Source organism: Leptinotarsa decemlineata, unplaced genomic scaffold, assembly GCF_025532065.1.
Source record: "Leptinotarsa decemlineata unplaced genomic scaffold, Ldec_3_MD MMD2_tig00026354_RagTag_RagTag, whole genome shotgun sequence".
Taxonomy (NCBI): Eukaryota; Metazoa; Arthropoda; class Insecta; order Coleoptera; family Chrysomelidae; genus Leptinotarsa; species Leptinotarsa decemlineata.
The window spans coordinates 16,638,576-16,658,859 of record NW_027412702.1 but is presented as its reverse complement, the minus strand read 5'-3'; the positions used below and the strand labels follow the sequence as shown (position 1 = coordinate 16,658,859).

At 35.0% G+C, this 20,284-nt stretch overlaps 1 protein-coding gene across 3 annotated transcripts in view; it reads left to right on the top strand.

The window, feature by feature from the left end:
- The window catches only part of 5-HT2A (5-hydroxytryptamine receptor 2A), a 391,848-nt gene that overhangs the window by 139,830 nt on the left and 231,734 nt on the right, over positions 1 to 20,284 (top strand). The gene's annotated exons all lie outside the window — the stretch shown is intronic.

The window sequence follows — 20,284 nt, the reverse complement described above, 5'->3', positions numbered from 1 at the left end:
GCTATATGAGGACTAAAGAATGTACGAAAAACAAAATTACTTTACGTTATTTGGACTATTTCACTTACGTTCACATTGACTGATCGTATAATTTCAACATTCTTTGTATTATCTTCATATTTTTGGTTTCATGTACAATAATCATTCGATTTTTTTAAGACAGTTATATGAATGATTCATTATTATGATGAAAATCAAAACATCTGAAATGTTCGACAACTTATTGCTGCATACATACTTTAATGTAATATAAAATCATTCATATCAAGAGATGAAAAAAACTAGTTTTTTTCATCTCTCGAAGACTTTCATGGTAAAACGTAGTCAAAATGAGTATTGCATTCCTGGTGATTAGGAAAAGTGCGTAAATTGGATTAGAGAGTATTGTTGTGAATCACCCCCTGAGAAAAAAGATAACGCCGCCGCCACTGCAGCCGTAAATCAATTGTGACGTGGCCAAGATCGTGCCAGCCCGGCCAACGTTTCGCGGTTGTTAGATGTTCGCGCCCATTCGGTGGAAAACATGTTCGCGGCTTTGCAAGTGGGCCTGGCGGAGAATTAAAATCGCAGAAGAGAAGAAGATAAACAAAGGAGGAAGGAAGAACCGTTACGCCGAAATGAGAAGATGAACGAAGGAGAGAGGAAGAACGATTACAGGTAAATGAAGATCGTAAATTATTGGGAAAACACGAAAGAGACAGAGAGGAAGATTACAAATTATTTGTGAATATTCAGGAGAAACAAGAAAAAGACAGTAAGATGTACCTCCCTTTATTCAAATATTCGATATCTTCCCAGGGGAGTAAAGCGGAGGTACCGAAATTGATTCAGGAAACATAAGAAAAAGTAGTTCAGGAAACAAAAGACGGAAAGGAAAAAATAGTCGATGAGAGACTTGATGGGGATGCAAGGAAATTTGAAGGGAATCTTGAAATGGAGTTTGAAGGAGTCGACAAAACATTCAAAGAGGTTTTTCGGGAACTTCGTAAATAATTACTGGAGCTGAAGAGGAATTCTGTGAAAAAATGCAAATGGAAAACGACATATCTCCCTTGTAGCAGTAGTTTCATTAAAACTTTGACAATTTGAGACCGCTGCGGAAACTAATGGGTGGAAAAATGAGGAGATAGCAACGGCTCTCATACTGGCACAACGAGGAAAGGCTACGGTAGTGAGCATCTTCAACAAGTCTATCAAGCTCAATCGAAGGTGAGAACTCAAAGCCTATCCCAGAGTCTACAGGAGATTGGGGCTGAAATCGAAAGGTTGCTAAGACTTGCGTACCCAGAAACACTTGATAACTTCACCCACTAGATGATTGCCCATAGTTTCATCGACGGGGTCCGTGACACGGACCTGCAGCAGTCGCTGAAGATGACACGTCATTGAATATTGAATGAAGCCATCATTTATGCCCTAGAATTTGAAGCTGCCGAAATGTTTCGCGACAACAACGAAGCAGCATATCGATTCATGGTAGGTCTAGAGGAATATCTGAAGAAATATCTGATGAATAGAACTGCATGAGGGTGGCCAAAATTCCATAACTGCGACAGATTGGGGCATTTAAGGCGTGACTATCGATCACGTTCAGCATTTAACGAAAGCTTTCCAGCGACAGGATGAAGATATTAACTGAAAAGTATTTGAATTGGATTGTTGTATTGTTGTGAATCATTTCCTACAAAAAAAAATTACGCGGCCGCCGCTGGCAGTCGTAAATCAATTGTGACATGGCCAAGATCGCACCCAGTCCGGGTGACGATTTGCGGTTGTTCGATGTTCGCGCCGTTTCGGTGGCATTCCGTAAGATCTCTCTACCGCCGTCGAGGCATTTTGATTGCGATATGTAAACGCTAACCACCAGCATATTTATATAGAGTTAAGTGATAGTCAAGTTTCGCGGACAGTGCGGTACAGAGCGATCTAATAAGGCGACAGATATTTGAACAATAGTTTCAGTTGAAGTTTCAGTTGAAGTGTTTTGTTGTATCAAGAGTGAAATGAATTTGAGTTTGTTTATTGTAAAGTGTGGTCAATTATTAGTAAACCCACGGAGAAAAATGTAACAGAATTATGAATTGCATTTTCGTGGTATTTTTCTTGGTATTGAATAGAGTCAGTAATTGAAAAATTTGCCATTCATTTACGATATACAATGAACAATTCTCACTAATACTTCGAAGCGAAGAACTCCGTCATCGATACCGATCCAATCAATTATAAACCGGCTGAGAGCAATGAATAAATCTGGCGTTAGCGATTGATTGATATTTTCTCTCTCAGATCCGGTGGGAAATGTCGCGCTGAAAAAAATTGTTCTGGAATCCGCTTAGGGTCCTGAAAAACTCTGAATAACCTTCGATAATATCGCAAATCAGTTCCGTTGAAAATATAATGCAGCGAAGTGAGCGAAGTAATGAAAATTGGGGATAATGGAAAGTGAGCATTTCAGTTCTCTTGAAGAAAAATCATTTTCGATTATGCGATTGAGTGCTGTAGTGAATTTGGGAACAAAAGTAATGAAAATGAATGAAATAATATATAATCATATATAATGAAATATATTCACGATCATCTTTCTCTTGACGATGATCACTTGGTGATCGAAACACGTGTCGAGGTGTTAAAATAACTGTTTGGTGTTGGGATAAAATTCCAGTAATATTCATTGCTACACCAAAGGTAACAAATTGTGAATGAGAAAGAATAACAAAACATTCAGTTGTCCAAGAAGAAGTGTTGTCCTCTATTTTTCAAATAACAATAAGGGTTGAATGACATCCTATTTGGAAAAACTTTTAGTTCCATGTCCATTGCTGCTTCGATTCCAAAAATCGACCAACCCGTTTAGAGGTCCTCAATTCATTCATCGTAATGCAATTCAAGACACACCAAAACAAATCCAGTTTGTATCTGAAAAAAACGTCCGTATAAGTTCTACATATCTTCATGAAGACTTTTATTTTCATGATTTTGTTCAGTGAGGGAGAAGTGGAAAGCCAGAAATTTTTTTTCGAAAAAACTAAGGTCTCCAAAGCATTTTCTTTCAATTTGAATGTGATGGTTCGAATTCACAAAAGAACAGTCGCGTCATTGATGCATTTGCTAATGAGATGAACATCCTGTTGGAATATAGAACCCAAATCATACTGCACCAGAACTTTCACGATTTCGTAATTTCCGAGCATTTCTACTCTGCTAAGCCAATTATTTCAGTATAGAAATAGTTACCAAACTTGAAAACTATTCGTATATTTTGAATTAAATTTAATGAACGGAATAAACATTGTGGCAGGTAGTGCTGCCATTGCCCAGAGAAATATTTCAAAATGAATCAACGAATTACTTTTCCCGGAGTATATATGATATAATCACATTTACGTGGTCCGAATTCATTTTTTTCGTGCCTCCCATGCAAAACCCAATTAAACTCATTATGCGTCCAACCGCTGTGGTCTGCTGATAACAGTCCAGAACGCGTCTTTTGTTCTACGAGCCTTCCATTATCTACTCTGAAATGAAGGATATCACTATCTGGCGTGAGGATTTCCCGGTCCATTATCTGTGAGTGACAAAATGGTGGTATCACTATTTTTCCATTTGATTTTTAACTAGAGTAAACAAAATAAGTTGATATTTTCCAGTAACTAATCGTATTTTTCAAAATATTGGTCATTTGATGAGTTCCATACGACATCTACAGATAGACCAAAATAGTTCTAAAAGGAAGAGATCAGATTGATAAGGAAGAGATGAACCTTTTGAACAACGGTTTGAAATTTGTGATCCCGCCTTCCGAGAAAGTTATTGAGGATATCGTTGCTAGTGTTGAAAGTTCGATTCAATATATGCCCGATTCCTCGAAGGGACTAGTTCGAGAAAAGGTTAGGAATCAAATCTCCAAGAATAAGATAACAGATAAACGGAAGCATTCAATAAACAACAATAAGAACCAAAAGAAACTTATCAAACGATTGAGAGAAAAGGACGTTTTTTATTGGAAAACCGACAAAGGTAACAAAGTAGTAATTCTGGATGAATCGGACTACTACGAAAGGGTCAATACTCTCATTACTAACGGACCGTATGCGAAACTGTCCAGGAACCCGTCACCAAAGATGATTGCCGAAGTAAAAGACGTCCTCAAAAAATGCGACAACATACTTACCCCTCAACTGAAACGAAAGTTACAAGTTTCCAACCCAATGGTGTCGAAACTATATTGCCTCCCAAAAATTCACAAACCGGGAAAATTAACGAGCCCCATCGTGTCAGCTATTGGAGCTCCTACCTACCAAATATCAAAGTGGCTCACTAAGGAATTTGAAACCTTGTCTATTGCGGAACCAAGTTTTGGTATAAAAAACTCTTTAGAGTTCATACAACATACAAAAAACTTGGTTCTGCAAGAAGGTGAGATTTTGGTTTCTTTTCATGTTAGTTCCTTATTTCCTAGCGTCCCAATTCCACAGACCTTGCAATACCTCAGGGAATTACTAGAGAAAAATAATTTCAATAATAACGAAATCGATGAATTCATTTCTCTTACTAATTTGTGAATGAAACAAAATCGGTTCCAGGTAGAAGGTTGCTTTTATGAACAACAGGAAGGAACGGCCATGGAAAATCTCTTGTCTCCCTACCTGGCAGACCTGTTCATGAGCAGATTCGAAATGGAAACCAAAGAAAAGTCGAAGTATTTTCCTAGGATTTGGCTAAGGTATGTGGATGACATTTTCGCGATATTCGATACCAAAAAATCGAATATTGACGACTTTGTTTCCATTTGAAATAATAGATGTCCATCAATAAAATTCACGTATGAGTTAGAAAATAAGGGACAAGTACCATTTCTTGACGTTTTGGTGATGAGGAGCCAATATGGAGGGTTAGAATACGATATATTTAGAAAAATAACAAGCACGTACAGGTATATTCCTGACAGTTCACATCACTGTGGACAGCACAAACGTGCTGGGTTGAATTTTTTAGTGCATCGTCTTTTGACTTTCCCTCTAACACACGATAGGTTCACAAAAGAAAGACGTACAATACAGGAAATAGCAGCCACTAACGGTTTCTCGAGGGGTATTGTAGATGACATAATAAGGAAGAAGAAGTTTAGGTTAAGAATGAACGAAATCTCGACTTTCAGAAAGGACAAAAACCAAGATAAATACATCTCAGTTCCATACCACCAATATACGAGGAACTTTGGAAATATTTTCAAGGAACTAGGTATGAAGCTGGTTTATAAAACAAGTCATACACTACAGAGCCTTTTGGGAAGTCCAAAAGACAATGTCGAGAATTCGAAAAAGTCTGGAATTTACGAAATTGAATATAAGGACTGCGATGCAAAATATTATGGACAGACAAAAAGATCCATTAAAGTAAGATATGAGGAACACACAGCACACCTAAAATATGGAAGACCAGAAAAATCAGCAGTCGCCGATCATATTTTGCAACAAAACCATTCCTTAGACTTTAGTTCATTAAGATTAGACAAGTTAACAACAACAGGCAACTAGATGCCTATGAGAGAGTAGAAATAAGTAAACACAATAATATTATGAATAACGATGAGGGACCTATACCAAAGAGCATACTATATAGCTTGTTAAAATAAAATAGAATAATGTTGTTGGGTTTACTGATTACTACATAAGGACACATTGCAAAAATAAATTTGGATAGGCCATATTGTGAAATTAATTTTTATATAGCTGAAATTTGTTTTATATAAACATATATTGTCAAATAATAGATAAGGCAAAATTGTAAAATTAATTTAGGTTGGTATACCTGTATGGTTGGTACGCCTGGATGGTTTACCTGTATGGGTTACCTATATAGCATTAATAGGGTTAGCTCGCATAATTTTCTAGTTTCAATCTTCCTCTTTGAAGATGATCACTTGGTGATCGAAACACGTGTCGAGGTGTTAAAAATAACGATTTGGTGTTGGGAAAAAACTCCAATAATATTCAGTTCTAAAACAACTATGTTCGTAAAGAGATACATAATCTCTTTAATATGATCGTCATCTCAATGACGTTTGTTGTGAGATATGTATTACTTGAACATTTTTGTGTCAGTTAAAAAACCTTTGGATTGCTCAAAATGGCTGCCTCAAGCGGGATGGATTAGGAACTCCTGATGTGAACCTGTTTGATACTGGGCTGAAAAGTCTCGCCTTACACATAGATGTTTATTTGCTAGTTTATTTGCATTCACCGCTTTCCCTTCGAAATAAAGCTTTCAAAATTTCATGATATTCTACTCCTGAGTTTGTGAGTTATCTGTGAGTGACATTACTTCTGTTATTTTCAAAACAATGGACCAAAAACAATTTCGTGTTTCAATTTCACACTGCTTCTTGATGGAAAAATACCATTCAAGCAAAGCAATAGTTTGGAAACTGTGTTAAGGACACCGTTTTTTCAAAAACAACAATCGAACTTTTTTTTATGACTTCAAAAGTGTTCGAAATAAAGCTTTCAAAATTTCATGATATTCTACTCCTGAGTTTGTGAGTTATCTGTGAGTGACATTACTTCTGTTATTTTCAAAACAATGGACCAAAAACAATTTCGTGTTTCAATTTCACACTGCTTCTTGATGGAAAAATACCATTCAAGCAAAGCAATAGTTTGGAAACTGTGTTAAGGACACCGTTTTTTCAAAAACAACAATCGAACTTTTTTTTATGACTTCAAGAGTGGTCGTAGAAACACCGATGGTGCAGAGCGCAGTGGACGTCCAAATAATAATAATATAATGATAATAATATTTATTCACACAAGAAAAATAACTACAGAGTATAATTTAACAAATGTACATTATTGTGTATAAACAAGAATATACCACGAAAGCAGTAGGTACTACTTGTGTGTGGTCGTATACTCGGTGAGTATATATAAACAGATTATTCGAGAGTACTATACTGAAATTACTAACAATGAAATCCATTATACAATTATTGTGAGAGCAAAATAAGTATAAATAATAATGCAGACTATCATACAATAAATTCACACAAATACACACACTCTCATATAACACGTTCACCTGTACACATTAAATTAATCACAGGTAATAGAGAATTACGTATTATAGATACTGCATCTTTGTTCAAAAAAAATCTGTTTTTTCGTTAACCAGCTGTCGCACCCCTACGAACGACAACCCTCAGAAGTCTAAACTTGTGCGAGCTAAAGATTAACCTCACCTTTCAACGTGTGATTTCTAACACGGGTTGGACGATATCAAGTGGAAATCGATCGTTCAGACTGGGGCTTGAACCACCGACCAACACGGCAGTCAGTATAGATAAAATAATTGGTTCTAAATTTTTAAGTGTTATTAATGGGTTTCTATATATATAAAAATGTGAACATGTAAAATGTTGAATAATAAATATCATATGAACTTTTACTAAGTGCACATTATGAATATGTAAAATACTTTCAATTTTCAATTATTGACCGTATATAATGACGAGGCCATTGTTTTATAATAGTATATTATGCAACGATCATGTAATGATGGTTATTAAGACACGAGCATTAACCGGGATACGAAACGAGCCGAAGGCGACTTTTGTATGGTATATGCGAGTGTATTAATAACCATTACATGAGAGTTGCATACGCTATTTTTTCTAAACCCGATAAATAATGAAAAACTATAAATATTATATTTGAATTGAACACATTTACATAAATTAACTCATTAAAAAAAAAACACAAACTTAATGGTATTATCATGGATATATGAAAACTATAAAGATTCTAATTATATTTATATTGAATATAACAACTGTAATTAATCTGATCTTTTAAAAATATTGGAGTCGATGGTATTCCTTCTATATCGCCGTTTTCAGACATTTTGATAATATAGGTAAGTAATATGAAAACTGATTTTGACAAATAAAGCAATTAGTTACTTAGGTTAGAATCTAGGACAAACAAAGGAACAGGATTCTTGATTGAAAAATTATGGGTTTCTATTGGTTGATAATCTGTATCGTTATGAAAAATCTGTATCATAATGGATATCATTATGAAACGGATTATGGTCATATAACTGTATTGTTAGAGTACGGGTGTAGAAAAATAGTTTTAAATCTTTTTTGAATCTAAATGCTGACGTTTCGTTTTGCAGTGTTTCTGGAAGGAGATTAAATACATTTGGTGCTAGATCTTGATAGCATATTTGTCGAAAGTAAAAGTACTAAATAATATTTTTTTGTCTCGTAGTATAGGCAAGAGAAGATTTAATAAGTTCAGTCTTATTGAGAACTGACTTGAAGCGATGTGGTTGGAGAATATTTGTCTGATATAAAAAATCTCAGACTTTTCATAAAGAGCATCACTCGCCTGTTGTTTTCGAAAAGTAACATTCTTAGGAATTGTTTCTGCGGTACTTCAAGTGGCTTTGAATAGGTTTTAGAAACTCCTTTCCATCCGACTATTCCATATTTTAGGTGTGATCAAACTTTGGTAAAGAATTTTGAGCTGTCTGGTTTCACATATTCTCCTGCTATTCTCCTGAATCTATATATAACACATCATAGTATTTTTACTAGATAATCTATATGTGAGTTCTATTTGAAGTGCTTATCAATCATTATACCAAAATACTTAGTTTTATCTGCTGACATAATGGTGAAGTTATTACCGATAGAAATTTGATTGAATTGCGGTGAATAAGGTTTATTGCTGCTGAAATGTAAATAAATGGTTTTTCCGAAATTAATTGACAACAATCTATAATTCAGTCATTTCATCATCTTGGGAAAGTCATTTTCGATTTTATGTTTCAATTCCTACCAAGTGTCTGTCACTTTCATAAAACATTACAGTGTCGTCCACAAAACTTTTTATTTCACATTCAGCTCCTGTGATGAATAGATTGTACAGGTAAACAGTAAAGAGTAAGGACCCTAACACGGTACCTTGTGGTACACCACATGTAATCATTTTTTTCTTGCTAATGTAATTTTGAATTCGCACGTGTTGTTTTCTTTCAGTTAAATATGATTTCATTAGATGTTTTACTGTACCTCTCATACCCATATCCTTTAAGGTTTGCAATAGAACGGAGTAATCAATAGTATCGAAGGCTTTTTCCAAATCTACGAATACTCCGATGGAAGATTTTTTAGAATATATACTCATTTACTCTGTACTCATTTTAGATTAAGTTATGTTTCGCAGATTCTAGGTAGTGATAAGGTGATTAATATCAATGCTGTTTTTTTTTCAAATTTTACATTATATTTATTTAGCATTTTGAAATTTTAGTTGGCACAATAAATTTTGATAAACATCAAAGACCTTTCCAAGAACTCTACCTGTGGAGAGAGAGGGCGCTGCATGCTGTATAAATTCGACTGAGCTGAGCTAGACAAGGTAGGAAGTTTCCTTTAGGATAGGGTATCACCTAAAGTACAGGTTGTCAAAATTTTAGTAAACATATAATAATAATAAAAAATATAACAAGTAAATTCGGAACCCATTTATTAATATAAAAAATTAATTAAAACAATTCACTTCAAAATAAATCACAAATCACTATTATACCAGGATATATTATATAACAATATAACAATGGATGAAACATATATCCTTCCTTTCATTCCGAAATTAAAACGATCGTCATCTGAATGGAGAGCAACTGGTGAACCTTGTCCAAAGCACCCGAAAGCATAACAATCGACTAGAAAGGTTATGGCTTCGGTATTTTGGAATGTGCGTAGTGTAATATTCATCGATTATCTTGAGATGGGGAGTACCTTCAACAATGAATATTATATAGCGTTAGTGGAGCGTTTGAAGGCAGAAATTGCGGAAAAACGACCCCATTTGAAAACACAAAACAATGAAAACGATGGCAAAATTACATGAAATGCATATACCATATTTGCCAGATTTGGCTCCCAGCTGTTCACCGCAGACCTCAAAAAATGCTCACTAGTAAGAAATTAGGCTCGAATGAAGAGGTTTTTGCTGAAACTGAAGCTTATTTTGAGGCGAAATATGAATTGTCCTACAAAAGTGGTATTGAATTGTGAGGGCGGCGTTGGAATGGTTGTTTGGCTCTTGATGAAGATAACGTTGCAGAATAAAAAAACGCTGTTTCTTCCTTAGTCCCGGGATTTTTCAGCCCATGGGTTATAATCTTCAGTTCATTGGTAGAAACAGGTAGAAACAAATCAATAAATCAACGAATATTGCAAAGTATAACTATTCAAGATTCACGATATCATTCAGTCATTAGGATATTGGGAACTTTAGCTTTCATAACTCTCTGCTGGAAATACAGAGTTTTCAATCCATAATTGAGCTCATGTCTCTGTATGAGAAGGTTAGTAAACATCAACCAATTTTTTTCATTCTGGAAAATGTTTTTTATACGAGATTCGAATCTTCGCTCAGTTTGACCTATATTGAATATCGGACAATAATTTATGAATCCCTGATCTTTCTTGCATCAACAGTTTCATTCGGAGAAATATTAGACAAGTATATACTCTATTGTCTATTGGACTTGCTGGCTATTTATTTGTTGCAAAATCACTTCCAATTCAATTACACACTTTATTCATCATGTAATAGAAAAACTATTCACTTCCCTTCTGGCTGAAATTTGATTGATTCTGCAGACCATGAGATTCCATACTAAGAGAGAAAAAACGTGTGCGTCTCGGGACGCCCGATAGAAGTGATAAATTGAACTAATCTAAGTTGAACTACTCAATATTGAATCTGTTCAACTTGAGAAAAGTTTAGGTTATTACTTAAATTTTATGTTTATTGATATGATGATGTAAGGATAGGTATGGAACGCTGTTTTACTTTTTATTGTCACAAATATACATTCCTCAATTCATTCAAATAACAATTTATTTGTTTGAACTTAATTGATTCATGCATTTGTTGGACACATTAAAAACGATTGTTCACAAAATTTGTTTCATTTTAAATGACACTTGATTTAAAATGTTACATGAATTAATTTGTTTGATGATAAGTTGCGAACAGTTATAATATAGATTCATTGTTTGAAATTTTTGGAAGTGAATGTTTGTCATATATACTTTTTTTGTAACTATCGAATAATTTACTACAATTTCTATGAAACATGAATAAATTGTTTGTTGATAATTATAGTTACATGAATTGAAACGATTGTTGATAATTTTAATTTGGCGCTAGCGTCGAGCGGATTCTTGTAGAAGCTGAATTTTTAAATCTGCAACATGATATTCTAGTGATTGTAACACAATATTTCGTCCGACCGCAGCGCTTAATAAAAATTATCAACAATCAAAACAATTCATTTTTACAAAATACCAATAGAAATTAAAACGACGTGCTACGCCGTTTCACTTTTTAATAATATTCCTTTGAAATGAGCTGGATTATTTTGTTTTTTGAATTGCAGTGATACATGAATTAAATTGATTGTTGATAATTTTTATTAGGCGCCGACGTCGGGCGTATTTTTGTGGAACTACATAACTATATATAAGTATGGCGTTGGTCATGGTACGGTTATGATCCATTCGACCGCAGCGACAAATAAAAATTATCAACAATCAATTCAATTCAATAAATTGATGGATGTAGTCGTTACTACGTGGTAGGAGATCATGATGAAAAAAGAAATGAAAATTTATATGTTTTTTACCACTCTTATTTGTAACTATATCCTTTATGGACATTCTCAAGTTTGAGAATGTCCATATAGGACGAAACTGCAGTAACGTTAGTTACAAATAAAAGTGGTAAAAAACATAGAAATTTCAATTTCTCTTTTCATCAATTTAATTCATGTATCACCTAAATGCAACAATCAAAACAATTCATTTTCACAAAATACTGATAGAAAGTAAAACGGCGTGCCAGGCCGTTTTACTTTTTATTAATATTCCTTCGAAATGAGCTGAATTATTGTATTTGTTGAATTTCACTGATAAATGAATTGAATTTATTGTTGATAATTTTTATTCGGCGCCACGGTTGAACGGCGTTTTGTCGTACTATAAATAGACTAGCATGCTGCCATATGTAACATTTGAAGTTCTTGATAAATCCGCATGATACCAGCGCCGAATTAAAATTGTCAACTATCGTTTTAAATGTATCTTTCAAATACAACAAACTTTTCAAATCATCGAAAAATTTAATTCTTTGTCAGAAATTAGCTTTTTAAAAGGATTGATATAATAAAATGATACTTGCTTGAGAATGTTTTGCACAAAATTTGTAACCAAATTTTAAATTGAATGTATTAAAGTGAATGTTGGAAATATTCAACACTTTCAATGCGATTTAAATATAACAATCTTTATTACTCATAGAAAAATATTTAGTATGGAAATTTAATTTGCTATATTTTCAGACAAACGAAAGTCTATTTTTATTACCAACAATGTTTCATGGAAAAACTTTGACAGTCATTCAAATATATTCATTGAAATTTTATTCCCAAACTTACTTTTAGAAAGTGAATTTGAAGTTTCATCATAATTCAACAGTCATATAAAAAACTAACATTTTATTCAAAGGTCAAAATTATATGCGGAATTGAAACGTTTGTTGAATTTACTCGGATAATACATTCCATTGACTGTTAAATAAAAATGTTTGTTCATTACTGAGTTGAACTATATGTATATGAGATAAAAAACAGAGGTTGCATCTTTTGGTGCAACCAACTGATCTTCAGCCTTTCCCGTTTATTTATTGTATCATTATGGGAATAAAGACCTATTATTATTATTATTATTATTATTATTATTATTATTATTGTATAGATTATTTTTCAGTATAATATATAGTAAATTGGCGTTCCATTTTCCAATACTATGAAATACTCTTCGGAATCAATAAAAGCTTCAAGTTATTTCATTAGTCTTTTTTATTCAATCAATTTTATTCATGTAACATTTTAAATCAAGTGTCATTAAAAACAGAACAAATTTTGCAAACAGAACAAATTTTGTGTCGAACAAATGCATGAATCAATAAAATTGAAACAAATAAATTGTTAGGTGAATAAATTGAGGAATGAATATTTGTGACAATAAAAAGTGCGTTCCATAGATAGGTAATTTATTAGTAGCATTTCTTTTTCATTCAAAATCATAAACAATATCATTACCTGCTCTCAATTGTTACATATGTTGAATTTTTGGATTCCTAGACGGTCCTCTAGGAATAATGTCACCTTTTATCTCAACACTCTGCGAACAAATATAATGAAAAAATCCCCAATTCATACAATATGCGATACCTCTAATTCTGTTAGTCGTGTCATTGATATATTCAACTGCCAGATTATACAAATCAAAAGACATTTCTCAGGTAACTGACAATTCTGTTTTTACTTTTTTTTATATAGATTCACAAAATTATATTATGTAAGTACATATTTGTAATTGCTACTGTTTCTCCCTTTTCTGTAATTGGGTTCATCCTGGGTTCATAATATGAAATAAATAAATAAATAAATGAAATCTTTTATTGATTAGGTAATTTGTGTATGTACATATATGTTCAAAATATGTTTTTCAGGTAATCAGCTGACATGTGCGAGCATAGGACTAAAAATTTCCTACCTGTGAATATCTATTCATCCTACGGCTGAGAGAGGGAATCCAGACAAACTGGCGCCGTTACGCGTTAGGTAACGAAGCGATTCACCTTTCCATAAGAAGTTATTACTTCAAACATACTTTGTATTCGTGAAAAAGAAGTATATCGGCTTCAGTTTTTGATCTTCTGTCTGTGTTGGTCTTTAATTGGTCGTGTTTTGATTTCCCACGAAACTATTCCATTCAACATTTTTTGATGGAGCCAATTGTTTCAAAAACATTTTTCTCAAGCTTTACGAAAGTGAAAAGTGGAAATTTGGGATCGATGAATAAAAATTGATGAGAAGTAGAATAAAGTTTTACACTTATAAACAAACAATTCCTTTTGCGACCAGCCTAATATTCAGTACTCAGTGACTTATTTCCCGGGTTCCAACATTTACCGACAATTCATATCTGACATTATGTAAACGGCAACGTCTGTATCCAGAGACTGTTCTCCGCCACGGAGCACAATTCGTTCGCAATCACTTGACGGACCAGAAATATCAAACTTGTCAGAAGTATGCCAGATGTACGAACAGCATAACATATTCGGAAATACAACATGAATAAAACATGTTCGGTGTGAAGCGCCTGTTCCTCCGTGTTGAAAACATTCCAAAGTTTTAGTATTTGATTAATTTGTTTGCTGCCAAGTGATATGGAGTGGGATGCGAGACGGAAAATGGAGGATGCAAGAATGACGCAGTATTTTTTACGAGACTACAGACTCAAACAAAATATTCCAGTTAATTTTTTTCCATGTTTCAATGTGAAAGGTGTTTTACCGAGTTTAGATTATGTGTGTACCAGAGAAACGTTGAAAATTGTTTGGAGTAGAAAACTATAAGTATGCATGTATACCGTGCCAGAAAATGATCATAACCGAAACTTTCACTCTTCTACGAATCCGTATCTCAATAAATAATTCATTCCACTGTATTGTGATGTATACTGAGCAATAGAGAATTTTGTACTGTAAACATTGATTCTGTCTTTTTCAAATTTGAAACTTTTGCCTCATTTCAGCTCATTACTATGTGATGTCGTTGAACGGTTTTTGGCCAATTTATCTCTGCGAATTCAAATTGAACCAAAGCGCTACCAAAACAGTTCGTAAACTCAGACATCTGGCAATGATGATGTTAACGAATGCACTGTTCGACGTTGGTTTGCCAAATTTTTTTCTGGAGATTTCAACCTCCAAGGTGAGCCCCAAAGTGGTTGACCAACAGTATCTGTATCTCTAGAGTAGGGAGGGTGAGTGTAAGCCCACATCACTTAGGCCACATGTGACCCATTGTACATCCTCCCCAGGAGTTGTCCTGCTAGGTAATCGTCCATCCTGTCCTTTTCAGGAAGGTGGACTAGTCACTTGGAGACATCTACTTGATATCGGCAGGTGTAGGCCAAGACTCACCGAACACACACTCTCTTATTGACGATAACTCCGGGCACTCGCACAGGACATGCCTGACAGTCTCATCTTCCTGTTCACACATCCTGCATAGAGGTGATAGAGGTGTGTCCACTAACCCCATTTTATGGAGGTGTTTCTTTAGTTGACAGTGGATAGTCAGAAATCCTACTATTAAGCGTAGATTTTTCCTGGTCATCGCCAGATATTTCTTTGGCGCCAGCTTCCCAGGGTCGCCCAGGGTCATCCTTTGATTCCATCACATCTCTTTAGGGATTGAGCATGGGTGTAACATTTGGCTGATTTAGCAATTGTTGAAGTCATCAGGTCTTAGGTGCCACTGGGTCCTAAAATTCTTAGCCCAGCCGCTTCCTTGGCTGGAGAGTCGGCAATGCGATTACCTTTACTCCTTTCGTGCCCTTCAACCCACCTCAGGATAAGGTTATTACCTGCCAAGGCTTTGGTTAAATCTTAGTGGCACTCTAGTACTAGCCCTGAGAGCCCTGAGGTAACACGTTGTGTGTTCAAAGGGCTTGTCTGCTGTCTGTGCAGATTGTTAGGTTTTTGCCATAGATTCCATTTCTGGTTATTTCTTTTGTGGCTATTGAGATACTAGCCAGTTCTGTTTGGATCACTCTGGTATTTTTTCCATTCCTCATTTAATCCTTAGGCTTAGTGATCTGGAGTACACTCCACATCCTGATCCTTCTTTGGTTTTTGAGCTGTCAGCATATATGCGACTTACAGTAATTCAGGACGAAGTTTTGATCTGGTGATCTGGAGTACACTCCACATCCTGAACCTTCTTTGGTTTTTGAGCTGTCTGCATATATGCGACCTACAGTAATTCAGGACGAAGTTTTGAGGACCCTGGTGGAGACTGACCCATCACAAACGGTGCGTGGGATGGCGGAAGAACTGGGCGTAGGCCCCATGCAGTTTTTGAGGGTTCAAAACGTATTGAAGAGGTCAAAAAGGTCAAAACGTGGGTATCACACGATTTGAACGAACGACAAAAATTGTCACGTTTCGAAGTATGTTCATCTTTGCTTTTGCGCAACAAAAACAATTGTCACATGTGATGAAAAGTGGATATTCTACATTAAGAGACGTTTGGGACAGTAGTTGGACACAGATGAGACACCCGTACACTTTCAAAACAGGAAAACCCATAAAAAACATGATTACTGTATAGTGGTCAACGGCTGGTTTGATTCCCTTTCGGCAACCGGGCCAAACTATCACAGCAGACTACCATTCTGAGGAAATCAATGAAACGTACCGAAAATTGCATCACCTGCAGCTGGCATATAGGTTAACAGAAGAGGTCTGATCCTGCTATACGACAACGCCCGTCCGCACGTTTCATAAATCACCGCCGTAAAATTGAACGAATTGAGAGTCGTTGAGAGAAGTTATGCCTCATCCACCATACTCTCCAGAAATTTCGCCTACCAACTACCATCTTTTCAAATATTTCGGAGACTCTCTTACCGGTAGAGAACCAGGCAAAAACGGCTTTCTAGATTCCTGAGCACCCAGTTTTCATGCTGACGGAGTGTATCAACTTGTGTTACGTTGGAAATAGGGCATTGTTTCTAGACTCGCAAATATATGAACAAAACATTTGAAAACAATCATAATAGATGATGAGAATTGAATATTACTGAAGTTTATTCCCAACACCGTTGGGTGTTTAAATAAAAATTGATAAATATTTATAATCATTGATTTATCGATAGTTTATCAACTATATATGGCGCGTTTTCGACCGGAAGCACCGATTGACCTGAAGTGATGCTGTGACCGCGTGCTCTCCGCCCTCTATCTCGAAAACGGTTCACCGTATAAAAAATTTTTTTGAACAAAATTTGTAGAGAATTTTGTATTCTACAATATTGATAATAAATACAAATAGCAAAAAACCCATAGGAAATGAGATATTTCCAAAAAAAGCGCAAAAAACCGATTTTTGTGACCTTTGACCTTGAAATTTAATAGTTGCTTACACCCTACCATATGTAGGTTTTGAGACAACTTTAAGGGTGTCAACATACAAGTATTTACAGACTTACAGCTGGGTATCTCGAATTCCGAGGTCAACTTACTATAATGACTGGACTACATAGGTTCCAAACAGTGCATCACAAGTACATAATATATGTTCAGAAACAGATACAGAAGAATTGAAGGGGTTATATTTTTAGGAGTGAATAATTTTTGGGAAAGGAAGTTTTTGGCTTTCTTCTACTCCATCTTGATACAAAATAAGGATGAGGGAATCTTCCAAAGAAAGGAAGGAAGTAATCAATTTGAAAATAAGTACCTCTATACATGGATGTGTAGATTATGCAAAGAAGTAACTTTCAGACACAAACTGGAAGAAAGTCCTCCTGAAACAGCTACTTTCATATAAACATTGAATTACACGAAAAAAAAAATTCTTTCGAAACAAATACTTCTATATGAACACTGAATTATACACAAGGTACTTTTCTCTACTCAGTTTGTATTTCAAACACTCGTTGTGGAATAAACTGAGTAGAGAAAAGTATCTTCTGTATAATTCAGTATTTACATAGAAGTATTTGTTTCGAAAGAATTTTTTTCTTTCGTGTAATTCAATGTTTATATGAAAGTAGCTGTTTCAGGAGGACTTTCTTCCAGTTTGTGTCTGAAAGTTACTTCTTTGCATGATCTACACATCCATGTATAGAGTTACTTATTTTCAAATTGAAAACTTCCTTCCTTCCTTTGGAAGATTCCCTCATCCTTATTTTGTATCAAGGTGGAGTAGTACAAAGTCAAAAAGCCTACTTTTTGTTCTGCGACAACTAGATTCAACAAAAACTACCAGTACAGAAAAAACAGACCAGCGACAGAGAATTGTTCTCGAATGCCTATTTCTGACTCCGGACATCTTCAATAATGCAAGGAACTCTTTCGAAAGTAAACTGTGTTCTTCAAAATTTTCGATTAAACGTCCGTGTAATGAAAAAAATAAATGAACTTCTAATTTTATTTATGCCTCCAGGAAATAATGCCATGAGTTAATTGAAGACATTTATTCTAAACACATTCGTATAATTGAATGTTCATGTGAAAGTAGTTGTTTGGACAGGGTCTTATTCAGTTTTTATCCGAAAGTAACTCCTTTACATAATAGGAACCTCTTCATAAGACTTTATACTAAATTTGACCGTTTTCTTCCTTCTTTTAAAGGATTCCCACAATTTTTCATATAAAGATGGAGAAATGAAAGTCAGAAAGCGTTTTGTTTCATAAAACAATTTCCCCCAAATATACACTTCACAATTCATATTCAGCACTAGTTTGTGAACTGAAAGGTATTTTCTTGAAAATAGATCATTCACATACGGTAGCCTGGTGCGGGTTGACGTGGGTGGTCAGTTCCATTCAGTCAATCGACTGCTGTGCGAACCGGTGGTACGAACCTCAATGCCGGACGATCGATTTTCACGTCCTATCGTCCAAACTGTTAAACCACACGTTAAAAGGTAAGACCTCGTTAGTCCTTAGTTCGCACAAGTTTCAACTTTCGAGAGTTGTCGTTTGTACGGGGCAACAGCTGGTTAACGGAAAAACATATTTTAGCAGACAGAGACAGAGATTTACCCCAATGGTGTCACCTGAGAATGTGAAAATATCTCACTAGCACAAAGAAGAGGAAAAGACGTAGTTTATTTCAGAACAACATAGCTGCAAATGATTCACGATCTCTCAAGAGAACTTATATCGCGGTGTTCACTATTCGGGAGAATTCCCCTGACACCTTATTCGTAACTGAATGTAAATACTCTCTAATAATTTTAAAATTCTTTTTTTTCTGTAGCGACAGAAAAACGTGAGCAGAAATATTATTTTCAACTTCCAGAATACTGAACAGGCAACTACCTTCCCGTGCGAATTCCAATAAACCGTTATTTATTATGGACCAATGAAAGAGTAAATGTCACGAGCTGTGTCAACTTTTCAACGTCAACGACATAAGTTAAACCTACCTTGAAATAGTGTTAATAGAAACTTGATATTCTGCTGTCGGTAGAGCTGGAGTTATCGAAAAAATGGATGAAGGTATGGAAATAAATTGGATATAGCTCTCTACTTCGAAAAAACTGCCATGAACGGAGATACCATCCTATGGCAAAGATCAGAATGGTCGATAACAGTATCGATCTAATGTTACATGTCTACAGGTTGCCACCAAGTGATACCTTATTCGAATTTCTGAAATGAAATTGTTCACTTTGAGCGTGATCCATCCTTGTCAAGCAATTATTTCCTGTATATTCGAAGAGCACTTTTATCAAGCCAATTTTCAAGTCCAGAGATCGCTCCAATGAAATTAGTTACAGGAGCAATAGTTAACCTTCAAACATTCATAAGATATCTAACTATCTTGTTACATCTCAACTCAGTATTTGACTCATAACAAAATATTTTCCGTCATTTCATGATTTATAAGAACGGTTTCCTAGCTACCTTCAAGATTCAGTTTCAGATGCATTATATCCACAACTTTTCCTTCAACGCTTTTTAAAGAATAGAGGTTCATATTTTGGCCAGGAAGCTTGTATCTATTGACATTTCAGGGTGTCTACTCTTTGGTTGTAGGGTTTTCTGACAAACAGAAGCCAGTTTGCAAAGATCTATAATTTCTTGCCAAACTCTATGACGCATTCCGTAGTTGCTTATTGTTGTTCAATGAGTTCCAAAATAGATTATGGTCCAGATATCTGTTGCCCATCATATGACACGTATAAACAATATTTGGAATCTGTTCAGAGGGGATTTATTAGCATCAATGTTTTCGGAAAGGTTTTCAAAAGGTTATCAGCCAATAATTCAGATTGTTGTATTCCAGTAACTTATTGCGTGTTGTTCGTGTTTTGTATTTCTTGTTTTGAATGGAAATTGTCTGAAGGATAAACTTAGACAGTTTTTATAACTGAACCTGGTCTAAGCAACAGATTTTTTCATTTTTCGTCCACCTCAATTAGAAATTATCATTGGGTTGTTATTAGCTTCGGAATGACATCTATAAAATTCTTGAAAAACTTGAAGTTTTTCGAAAAAAAGATGCAAGAGCATGTCCGTATGCCCGACGATTCGTCTACGACTGCGGTAGACATTGCCCACCGGACGAAGTGTTTCAGTTGTTTCTACCCAAGATACTACCTATTGGTAGG